Source organism: Chenopodium album, chromosome 8 (genome assembly GCF_948465745.1).
Source record: "Chenopodium album chromosome 8, dcCheAlbu1.1, whole genome shotgun sequence".
In the NCBI taxonomy this organism is placed as follows: Eukaryota; Viridiplantae; Streptophyta; class Magnoliopsida; order Caryophyllales; family Amaranthaceae; genus Chenopodium; species Chenopodium album.
In genome coordinates this window covers 9,592,998-9,602,434 of record NC_137841.1, presented here as the reverse complement: position 1 = coordinate 9,602,434, position 9,437 = coordinate 9,592,998, and positions in this window count along the sequence as shown.

Genomic DNA, 9,437 nt, shown 5'->3' with positions numbered 1-9,437 from the left:
GAAAACCTCTACCTGGGAATCGATAGTAAACGCTTTCATTGATAGGTACAAGTGCGATATTCAAGTTGAAACCGATCATAGACAACTTGAGATGCTAAGACAAAAAGAGAATGAAGGCTTTACTTCTTTCTTTAATAAATGGAGGGAAACTTCAGCCAAGATGATTGAAGTACCCACCGAAAAAGAATCTGTGAGGATGTTTATCAAGAATCTCCAAGAGAAGTATTCGAAGCATTTAAAATATCAACATAATCTGAATACTTTCAAGGCCGTTCATGACATCGAAATTGAAATCGAAGATGACCTCGCAAAGCAAAAAGCTACTAACAATAGTAACCACGGTGGCTGGAAAGGAAAGATGAACGACAATCCTTCTTCTTCCGAAAACGCCCACTCTAGTAACTATGTTAGTACCTTTGATCTCAGTGAAGTTTTAGCCATAGATAACCAAGGATCTAAGAAGCAACTAAGGAAAGACTTCACCCCCATTGGGATGAGCTACGATACTGCCTTCGATCGACTCCATGCCAAAGGACTCATTACTCCCATTGGACCTATTCAAGATCCCGCACCTGAAAAGAGATTGCCTAGTTGGAATCCAGACGAACACTGCAAGTACCATCAAGGTAGGGGTCATACTACTGAGAGCTGTTGGAAGCTAAAGGAAGCTATCCAACATTTGATTGATAATAACAAGCTTCCCATGCCTCCAGTTAACAAGAAGAGCGAGTGATGATAAAGGAAACAACACAAGACAAGAGGCGAGCTTCAACGACAAGATTTCGTGACCTCTTTTTCTATTTCTTTTTCATTTTTTCCTTTCCCTAATAAGTCTAGCATAGGCACCTTTTCCTTTCCTTAGATTTATTTTGTAGGATCATTATATATTTTCCTTTAATAAAATGAGCATTTATTTCCTTGCATATGATCATTTCATTACATTGCAAAAAAAAAAAGAAAAAAAAAAATCCATGTCAAATTAAGCTCAAGGTATACCAATGATTTGAGGCACCCCTTGTAGCCACATCATATCTCCTTTCACCTTTCAAATTTACAATCTTTTCTTCATAAACCACTTTGAGCTTCGTCTAACGATAGACCTTTCTTTTTTCGACCTACATCTACCTAACCTTGGGATGGGATGGTGTGTAACTTATGCAATTCTAAAAAGGCTTGAGTAATTCAAAATATAGCAAAAATAGCATAAAATAAATAAAAGTGTACAAAAGGGTAAGTGTTCCAATGTCTTTGATGTGAAAATATCTTTGATAAGAACACGTCTCAGATTGCGTCTCTTATCGAGTGCTCGGTACCGTGCCTGAGAAACATGAATGCCAAGTGAGTGATAGACCGCATGATCGGGATTGCCCACACTTATTAAAATAAAATAAATGCTAAATCAAAGAGAGCTAAAAAAGAGTAGAAACTCAAGCATAAAAATACAAAGATTTAAAAGCAAAGTTGCACACCTTGGGGGGCTTATCTAGGGTCTTGAGCCTTTATCCCCTTCTTCTATAACCTTTAGCCTAACCGCGTTACAACCCTTAAAAGACCTTTTTGAGGTATACACACACTTGTGCGAGGTTCGGCTAGAGCTACGTTCGGCCTGATTCCTAACAGATACGTAGGCAACCTCACATTGAGGTGCGGCCGTAATAAAAATGCATTCACATTCACACACTTAATTACACCATGATCATATCAAGGGATCTCCAATGCTCATCCCTATTCATTTAGAGCTAGACTTGGGGACTTGATCCCTATATCATTAGCTTACCTAGCCTAAGAGTCACCATCATTTGACTCTTCTAAAAATAATATTTTCCCACACACTTAGCTCTTGTGGCCTAACTTAAGTGTCACTTTCACACACTGCATAGATACATGACCAAATATACTTCCCTTAGGAACCCTTTGTCATGAAATCTTAACGCAACATTGAAGCATGCCTTGTCATATCAACATCACTCATCAATCATAATCATCATTGCATCGAAGTATGAAGTGCTTAGCCTCTGTGCCTAAGTTACCCAAATACTTTCATCATTGAGTCAACCATTGAGATAGCCTAGGATAGGTTAATCCTTGAGAGATAGTATCAAACAACATTTGACTAAGCTCATTCAACATGCATCTTCACACTTTCGATTCTTTTTCGCGTCTTTCTTTTTCGGGAGAAAGTCGGTACCCTCCACAAAAATGACGAAAATTTTTTGCTTTTTCGCATTTTCGAGTCGCATAATCAACACTATGCACACACGGGTCATGAGTCACACGTGTCATTTCACTTTGATTTGAGTCTAACACATGTGTCAAACAGTTTGAGTCGAGTCAACCTCGAGTTAGTCAATCACAGAGAGTCAAGTTTATACATTGAGTCGTGTCAAGTCGATGAGTCAAGCAATGTTAAACCTTAGGTTAACCCTAAGATAATTAAAGAGATTGGCAAAGTTCTACAGTCAAAATAAATACAGGTGCAGCAGAATAGGGAAGACCCTACTCCAATTCTTGGCGCCAGAGATATTTCGGTAGCGACAGAGCTCGAAGCCTCTCAGAAAGGTGATTTCGACCTCATACAACAATTTCGGGTACCTTGGTACGCCAGTTAGCCCCTATGAGCAATTTAACATGATTAAGTAGTCGGTTTGATTACAACAGCAAATAAGTGATCGACCTGATGAAAGATCGTCTCACTTAGCTTAAAGAGCCTAAGCATTGGCTCAAAAGCAGAAAAGGCACCGACGTATAGGTTCAAAGCAAAACAAGCGCCGACGTATAGGCATAGCGGAAGCAAAGTTCGAGCGAGCTTTAAAGATCGACAAGTGTTGGTCTTCGGTAATTTTCTTCGGAATATTATCGCAACAACTGAGGATGACTTCAAGTAAAGTTATTTTTGACAGCGTTCGCTAAGGTTGTGGAGGTTGTCACTAAAGATTTGATAAGATAGAACTAGATGGGCGGTCTTCGACAGCGTTCGCTAAGATTGTGGAAGTTGTCACTAAAGATTTGAGAAGATAGCACGAGATGGGCGGTCTTCGACGGCATTCGCTAAGATTGTGGAGGTTGTCACCCAAGATTTGAGAAGATAGCACGAGATGGGCGGTCTTCGACGGCATTCGCTAAGATTGTGGAGGTTGTCACCCAAGATTTGAGAAGATAGCAAGAGATGGGCGGTCTTCGACGGCGTTTGCTAAGATTGTGGAGGTTGTCACCAAGATATGAGAAGAGTGGTTCATGATGAGGCGGTCTTCGACGACTTTTTCTATGATTGGAAAGGTTGTCACTATGATTCAAGAAAAGGCTCAAGATGTAGCAACATTGATCGACGGCGTTCCCTAGATTGCGAAAGATTGTCAAAACAAGCAGCAAGATGGCGTCCCCTAGATTGTGGAGAGTTGTCACAAACAACTGAGGATTGTTTCAAGAGAAGCAATCTTCGATAGTATTCCCTTGGATGTGGATTATTATCAATGCGGATGGGGATTGTTTCAAGAGAAGCAATCTTCGGTAGTATTCCCTTGGATGTGGAGTATTATCAATGCGGATGGAGATTGTTTCGAGAGAAATAATCTTCAATAGTATTCCCTTGGACGTGGAATATTATCAATGCGGATGAGGATTTGTTTCAAGAGAAGCAATCTTCAATGGTATTCCCTTGGACGTGGAATATCATCATAGCGGAGGAGGATCGTTTCAGGCGAAGCAATCTTCTAATTTGGAAGCAGTTACAGGCGTAGCAGTTTTCAAGAAGGATGGCATTCTCTAGCTTGTAGGAGGTCATCAAAACAACAGCAAAGCAGCAAATCGGTTACTTTAAGAGACGTGTGCTCGACGGTGCAAGATACGCGTTTCTTAACTCTTTTATCTGTTTAACTAACGCTAGTTTGCAGGTATCGGCGTTGCAAGAGTGATTTCGGATCGCAGAACGTTCTGAATCATTCTCCGTCCCTATCGCTACTTTGACTTTTGTTTTCGAAACTCGCGTTTCTCCAAACTCAGTCAAAGTGGGGGCTTCTGTAGACACCCATTTGTGTCTCCCCAAAACCAAACCCAGTGATGAGTACCTTTCACGTCGAATCATAATCGAACAAAGTGAAAGTGTGGAAAGTCTAGTGTTGCGGAAAGTTTTAATTTCTTTTCTCTTCTCTTTGTTTTTGAAAACTTATTTTAAGAAAACAGCCAATCCAGTTTGGTTGGTCCATGATATGGGTCCAATAGTAGTGTAGTTGGATGGGGCTTGCAAAGACCTTTCCAACAATATATTATAAGCCCAATTCCGATGAATATTGAGGAAGTTATGGCCAATTTACTAAACTAGGCCCGGTTTGAGCCTTATATACGGCCCAATGATCTAGAGGAGGGCCTAATATGATTTATCATTACTAATGCAATTAGGAATGGTTTTAGTCTTATAGATTCTTCTAGAAGGTTCTTTTCATTCCTAATTCAATTAGCATTGATAAATTGACTTTTGTTGACTTTTCAGAGTTTTAATCAAAATCAAATAGCATTTTCGAGGAAATTATATGATTTTATCCTCCAGTACGGCAAACTTATCTGATTTTCGAAAACGCGTTAAAACCAGGCTTGGCGCCTGACCTCAGGCTTTGGCGCCTGGAACCAGGCCTGGCGCCTGGCGCTAGTGTTGGTGCCTTGCACGAGTTAGCCAGGGTTTGCGCCAACTCTGTTTTTTGAGCGTCAGACTCTGTTTTGATATTTTATCTCTTTGGATGATTTCTCTAAAAATAACGTATTAAAAACTCCGTTTTCATTCACGAATTCTCACCTACAATCAGTTTTCATTCGCAATCATTAATTCTCTAATTCTCTCTTAATCATACACCAATTCTCATCAAGTTTTCTTGATTACTTCATCTCTCTCTCTTTCTCTTTTCTAAACCTTGCTTTTTCATACAAAATTCCGCATACGCAAGGTCTAGAAACACCTAGCCATACTCGAAGTTGCCTTCGCCCTAGACGTGAAAGGTTTAATTTCTGAGGGTTTGGTCCCAAATCTCTATTTCAATTATTTAATTTAATTGTTTTGATTATTATTTTCCTTGAAGTTACTAACGTGTGTATTTTGTTATTAGAAAGAGGTACGAGGCATCAAAGTAAGTACTTTAATTGATTTTTATTGATATTATGATGTAGAAATCATGTTTACATTGTTATTATGATATTCCTAGTATCATGTTTAGGGAAAAGATTATAATATCAAATATGCTTAACTAGTAGAAAAAACGCATTAGGCAGCGGTTCAAACCCGGTCTAAGGCACCGGTTTGAACCGCTGCCTATTTGAGGGGTGCCAAAAACCTACTTTTTGGCACCGGTTCAAAACCGGTGCCATAGGGTTTAATAGGCACCGGTTAACCGGTGCCAAAATAGCCCACTGAAAATTATTTGAAAGTCTTTGGCACCGGTTAACCGGTGCCAAAAAGCCCCAAAAAATATTTTTTTTTTTTTTTTTGTTTGTCATTTTTCACTTAAAAATAAAAGTTAACGATCTCTTAGATCGTTAAGGGGTGTAACCTTCACCCTGTGAACGGTTTACTAGTTCCTAAAACTTGTTGGCGACTCTTTTGCTCTATCTTCTTCCCTTTTGGACGCCACCGTACTTTAGTGTATGATCACAGTGGGGTTCAAGCTAGGGGTTAACGCTTGAAATATTCCCTACAGGTACCGGAGTTCAGCATTTTTGAGAATATGGATAATGAAGTAAACCGGGAGCTGCACGCCGTCTCGCTCAGCAAGGAGAACAGCACTGAGGGCATGATCTGAGACGGCTAAATACATGTACAACGTCTCCGTAGGCAAAGGACTGACCAACCTAGGTAGAGAATGTAAATGTTCTTTCAACTTCTGGAATGTCGCCTCAGCATCATCCCCCCATTCAAACCTGGTCTTCTTCCTGATTGCTTGGAAGAAGTAAAGGCATTTGTCGCCTGACCGGCTGAGGAATCTCCCCAAGGCGGCCAGGCAACCGGTGAGTCTCTGAATTTCCTTGACAGAACGGGGTGACTTCATGTCAATCACCGCCTGTATCTTTTCGGGGTTAGCCTCTATCCCCCTTTAATCAATCAGGAATCCGAGAAACTTCCCAGACTCAACACCAAAGACACATTTCTTTGGATTTAACATGACCTTATGCCACCTGAGGGTGGTGAATGTTTCTCGGAGATCAGCAAGGTGATCCGTCTGTAGCTTGGATTTTACTATCATGTCATCAATGTACGCCTCCACATTCCTCCCAATTTGATTAATGAAGACCGTATTAATCATCCGTTGGAAAGTGGCAGGCGCATTTTTCAAGCCAAACGGCATCACGGTATAACAGAATAACCCCTGATCAATGACGAAGGCCGTCTTCTCTTGATCCTTTTTCCACAGGGGTATCTGATGGAAGCCGGAGTAGGCATCCATAAAGCTCATCAAGGCGTGACCAGCTGTAGAGTCGACCAGACTGTCGATCTTTGGAAGCGGGTAACTGTCCTTTGGACACGCCTTGTTGAGGTCTGTGTAATCAACACACATGCGCCAGGTCCCATTCGGTTTCTTAACGAGGACCACATTGGCCACCCAGTTGGGAAAGTTACAAGGCGGAATGAACCTGGCGTCTAGCAGCTTTTTAACTTCGGCAGCTGCCGCCTGACTTCTTTCCTCGCCGTGGTTTCTTTTCTTTTGCCGGATGGGCTTCTTTTTGGGGTCCACGGCGAGTTTGTGGACAGCGAGATCCGGGCTGACGCCTGGCATTTCTTCCACTTCAAAGGCAAAAATGTCTTTGAATTCCTTCAGCAGAAGGTGCAAGCTTGCACCCAAGGTAGCATGAGCAACCGTCCCAACCTTTACAGTACGTTCTGGACGGATGTCATCCAGAACGAGATAAATGTTTTCACCAGCCGGTTGGGGACGAAGCTCGTCTGACCGCTCACCGGTCAGTGATTGCTATTTTTTCTCTTTCTTCACCTCCACCAGGAGAGGTGCCTTTCTTTTCTTCCCGACTGCTGGTGGGGCAGGGGCTGGGTCGGCATCCTTGACATTGTCAAGGTCTATTGGTTCCTGACCGCCTAGGGCCACAGTATCTTTGACGGCTGAGAGGTAGCACTCTCGGGTCGTCTTCTGATCCCCATTCAGGGAACCAACAGAGCCGTCATCCCTCTCATACTTGATGAGCATGAGAGACGGGATGATAACTGCCTTGGCTTCGTTGAGGGTTGGCCGGCCAAGGATAATGTTGTAGGCGGTTAACTCCTTAACGACCAAGAATCTGACGACAATATGTCGTCCTTGGCCTTTCTCTCCCAGCCGGATGGGTAAGTCAATTCTTCCGGCTGGGTAGACCATCCCACCCCCAAAACCAACCAAGGGGTGGGTGACCGGATGCATGCTGCTGACATTTTATTTCAGCTTTTGCAGGCACCGGAGGCTGATGATGTCTGAGGAGGTGCCGGTGACAATAAGGATCCGTCCAACCAGCTGGTTGGCCACCTTACATTCAATGACAACCGGGTCATCATGCGGACGGCGGACGCTGCCCTGTCCTTCTCAGTGATCAAGACGTCTGGGAAGGAGGAGCTTGCAGACGCCTGCTCATCATCATCTTTGTCCATCTTTCGAAGATGGCTCTTGGTGCCCCGGATGGTAGGGCCACCACATGAGAAGTCGCCTGCTATTGTGTAGACCGGCTCTTTGTCAGTATCCGAGCTACTAGTAGGCTGGGGGTAGTCTTGGAGGACTGACCCTTGTTCTTCTTTTTTTCCACGGCTGGGGACTTAGAAATGTAGGACTTTAACAGCCCTTTGTTAGCCAGACGATCCAACGCCCGCTGAAGACTGAAGTAGTCGTTGGTGTCATGGCCAACCTCCTCATGGAACTGGCAGAATTTATTTTTGTTCCGTGACTGAACGGAACTCTTCATTGGATTCGGCTTTTCAATGGACAGCCGGTCCTTTACCTCCTTGAGGATGGAGTTGTAGTCTTTATTAAACTCGTACTAGGGGACGTACGGTTTAAACTCTTTCTTTTTCTTCTGGGACGGCTGGTCAGAGTCATTAACCGCCCATATTTATTTTCTTTTCTTACTCTCTTCTTTATTTTTTGCCGGCTGAGCAGGCCGGCTGTCTTTCTGCTTATTGGACTTCTTGGAGTCCGACTAGCTACAAGGCGAGCATAGGTCGGTAGCTTGAGTGTAACTTTCCGCCTCCCTCAGGGCCGCATTTAAGGTGAAAGCCCCTTTTCTGACTAGGTCGAACTTAAAGGTCGACCCGTCTCTCAGACCCTTGAAAAAGTCTGTAAAAGCTACCTCATCAGACAGTCCTTGAATCTGAATTCTGATCAGATTGAACCGCCTGACATATGAGCGCAACCCTTCTCTCTCTCCCTGCTTAACAGTGTTCAAGTCAAGGCTTGTTTTCTTAGCAGAGATGTTCATTGAGAAGTTGGAAGCAAACAGGATGGCGAGCTTCCTGAAATTGTCAATGGACCCGGCTGGCAAGTTGCCAAACCATTATTGGGCAATGCCCTTCAATGTAGCCGGGAAGCATCGACACCAAGTAGCGTCATCCAACCCCTGTAAATACATGAGGTTGGTGTATGCCATAAGGTGGTCTTCCGGGTTGGTGGTACCATCATAGGTACCCACCAATACATTCTTAACCTTGGCCGGCTGTGCCGCCTTGGTTATCTCCCGGGTGAACGCAGAAGGTTGTTCACCCAGGCGTAGCAGAAGGAGCTGCCAGTCCAGTGGCTGGACATTTTGGTATGCCGCCTGACCTCCGAAGAGAGCTGGCTGCATGAAGTGAGGGGGATACTGACCGTAAACCAGAGTACGTACATACGGTACAGTACCAATCATCTGAGGGCCAGAATGGACGGTATTACCGCCTGCCTGACTCTCATGCAAGGAGAGTGCATTCCCTGAAGAAGTGTTCCTAAAGCTGTCAGGAAAGTTCGACGTTGAAGCCGACTCAGACAGCTGTTGATTCCTCTTCCGGGTGATTATTTCCCAGGCATCAGGAGTTGATTTTTTACTTCCCCCCGGCTGTTGAGTCCGGCGGGTATTATTGTTATTCCTCTTAGGAAGAAGAATCTTGGACCAATCAATGGTCCCGGCTGCCTTCTCCTTTGGATGGGGAGTTAGCTGCCGATCTTTGACTGACTTCCTCTTTTCCAGAGGAGTCTTCTTGGCCGACTGACCTCTACTTGGGCCAGCCCGGCTCTGGGTGATCAGCTCTTTGATTTCACCCTTGAAACTTGTCATGAACCTCATGAGTTCGTCTCGGGTGACAGGGGCTAATCTTGCGGCCATATGGGTTTCCCCTTCCGGCTGCCCAGGGGGTCGACTTGTACCCGCCTGGGAGGCACCCCGCTCAAGAATATCTCTGGGCTGGATGCTCTTGATTATGAGCGAGCCATCATCGGCTGTAAAGGTTTCGA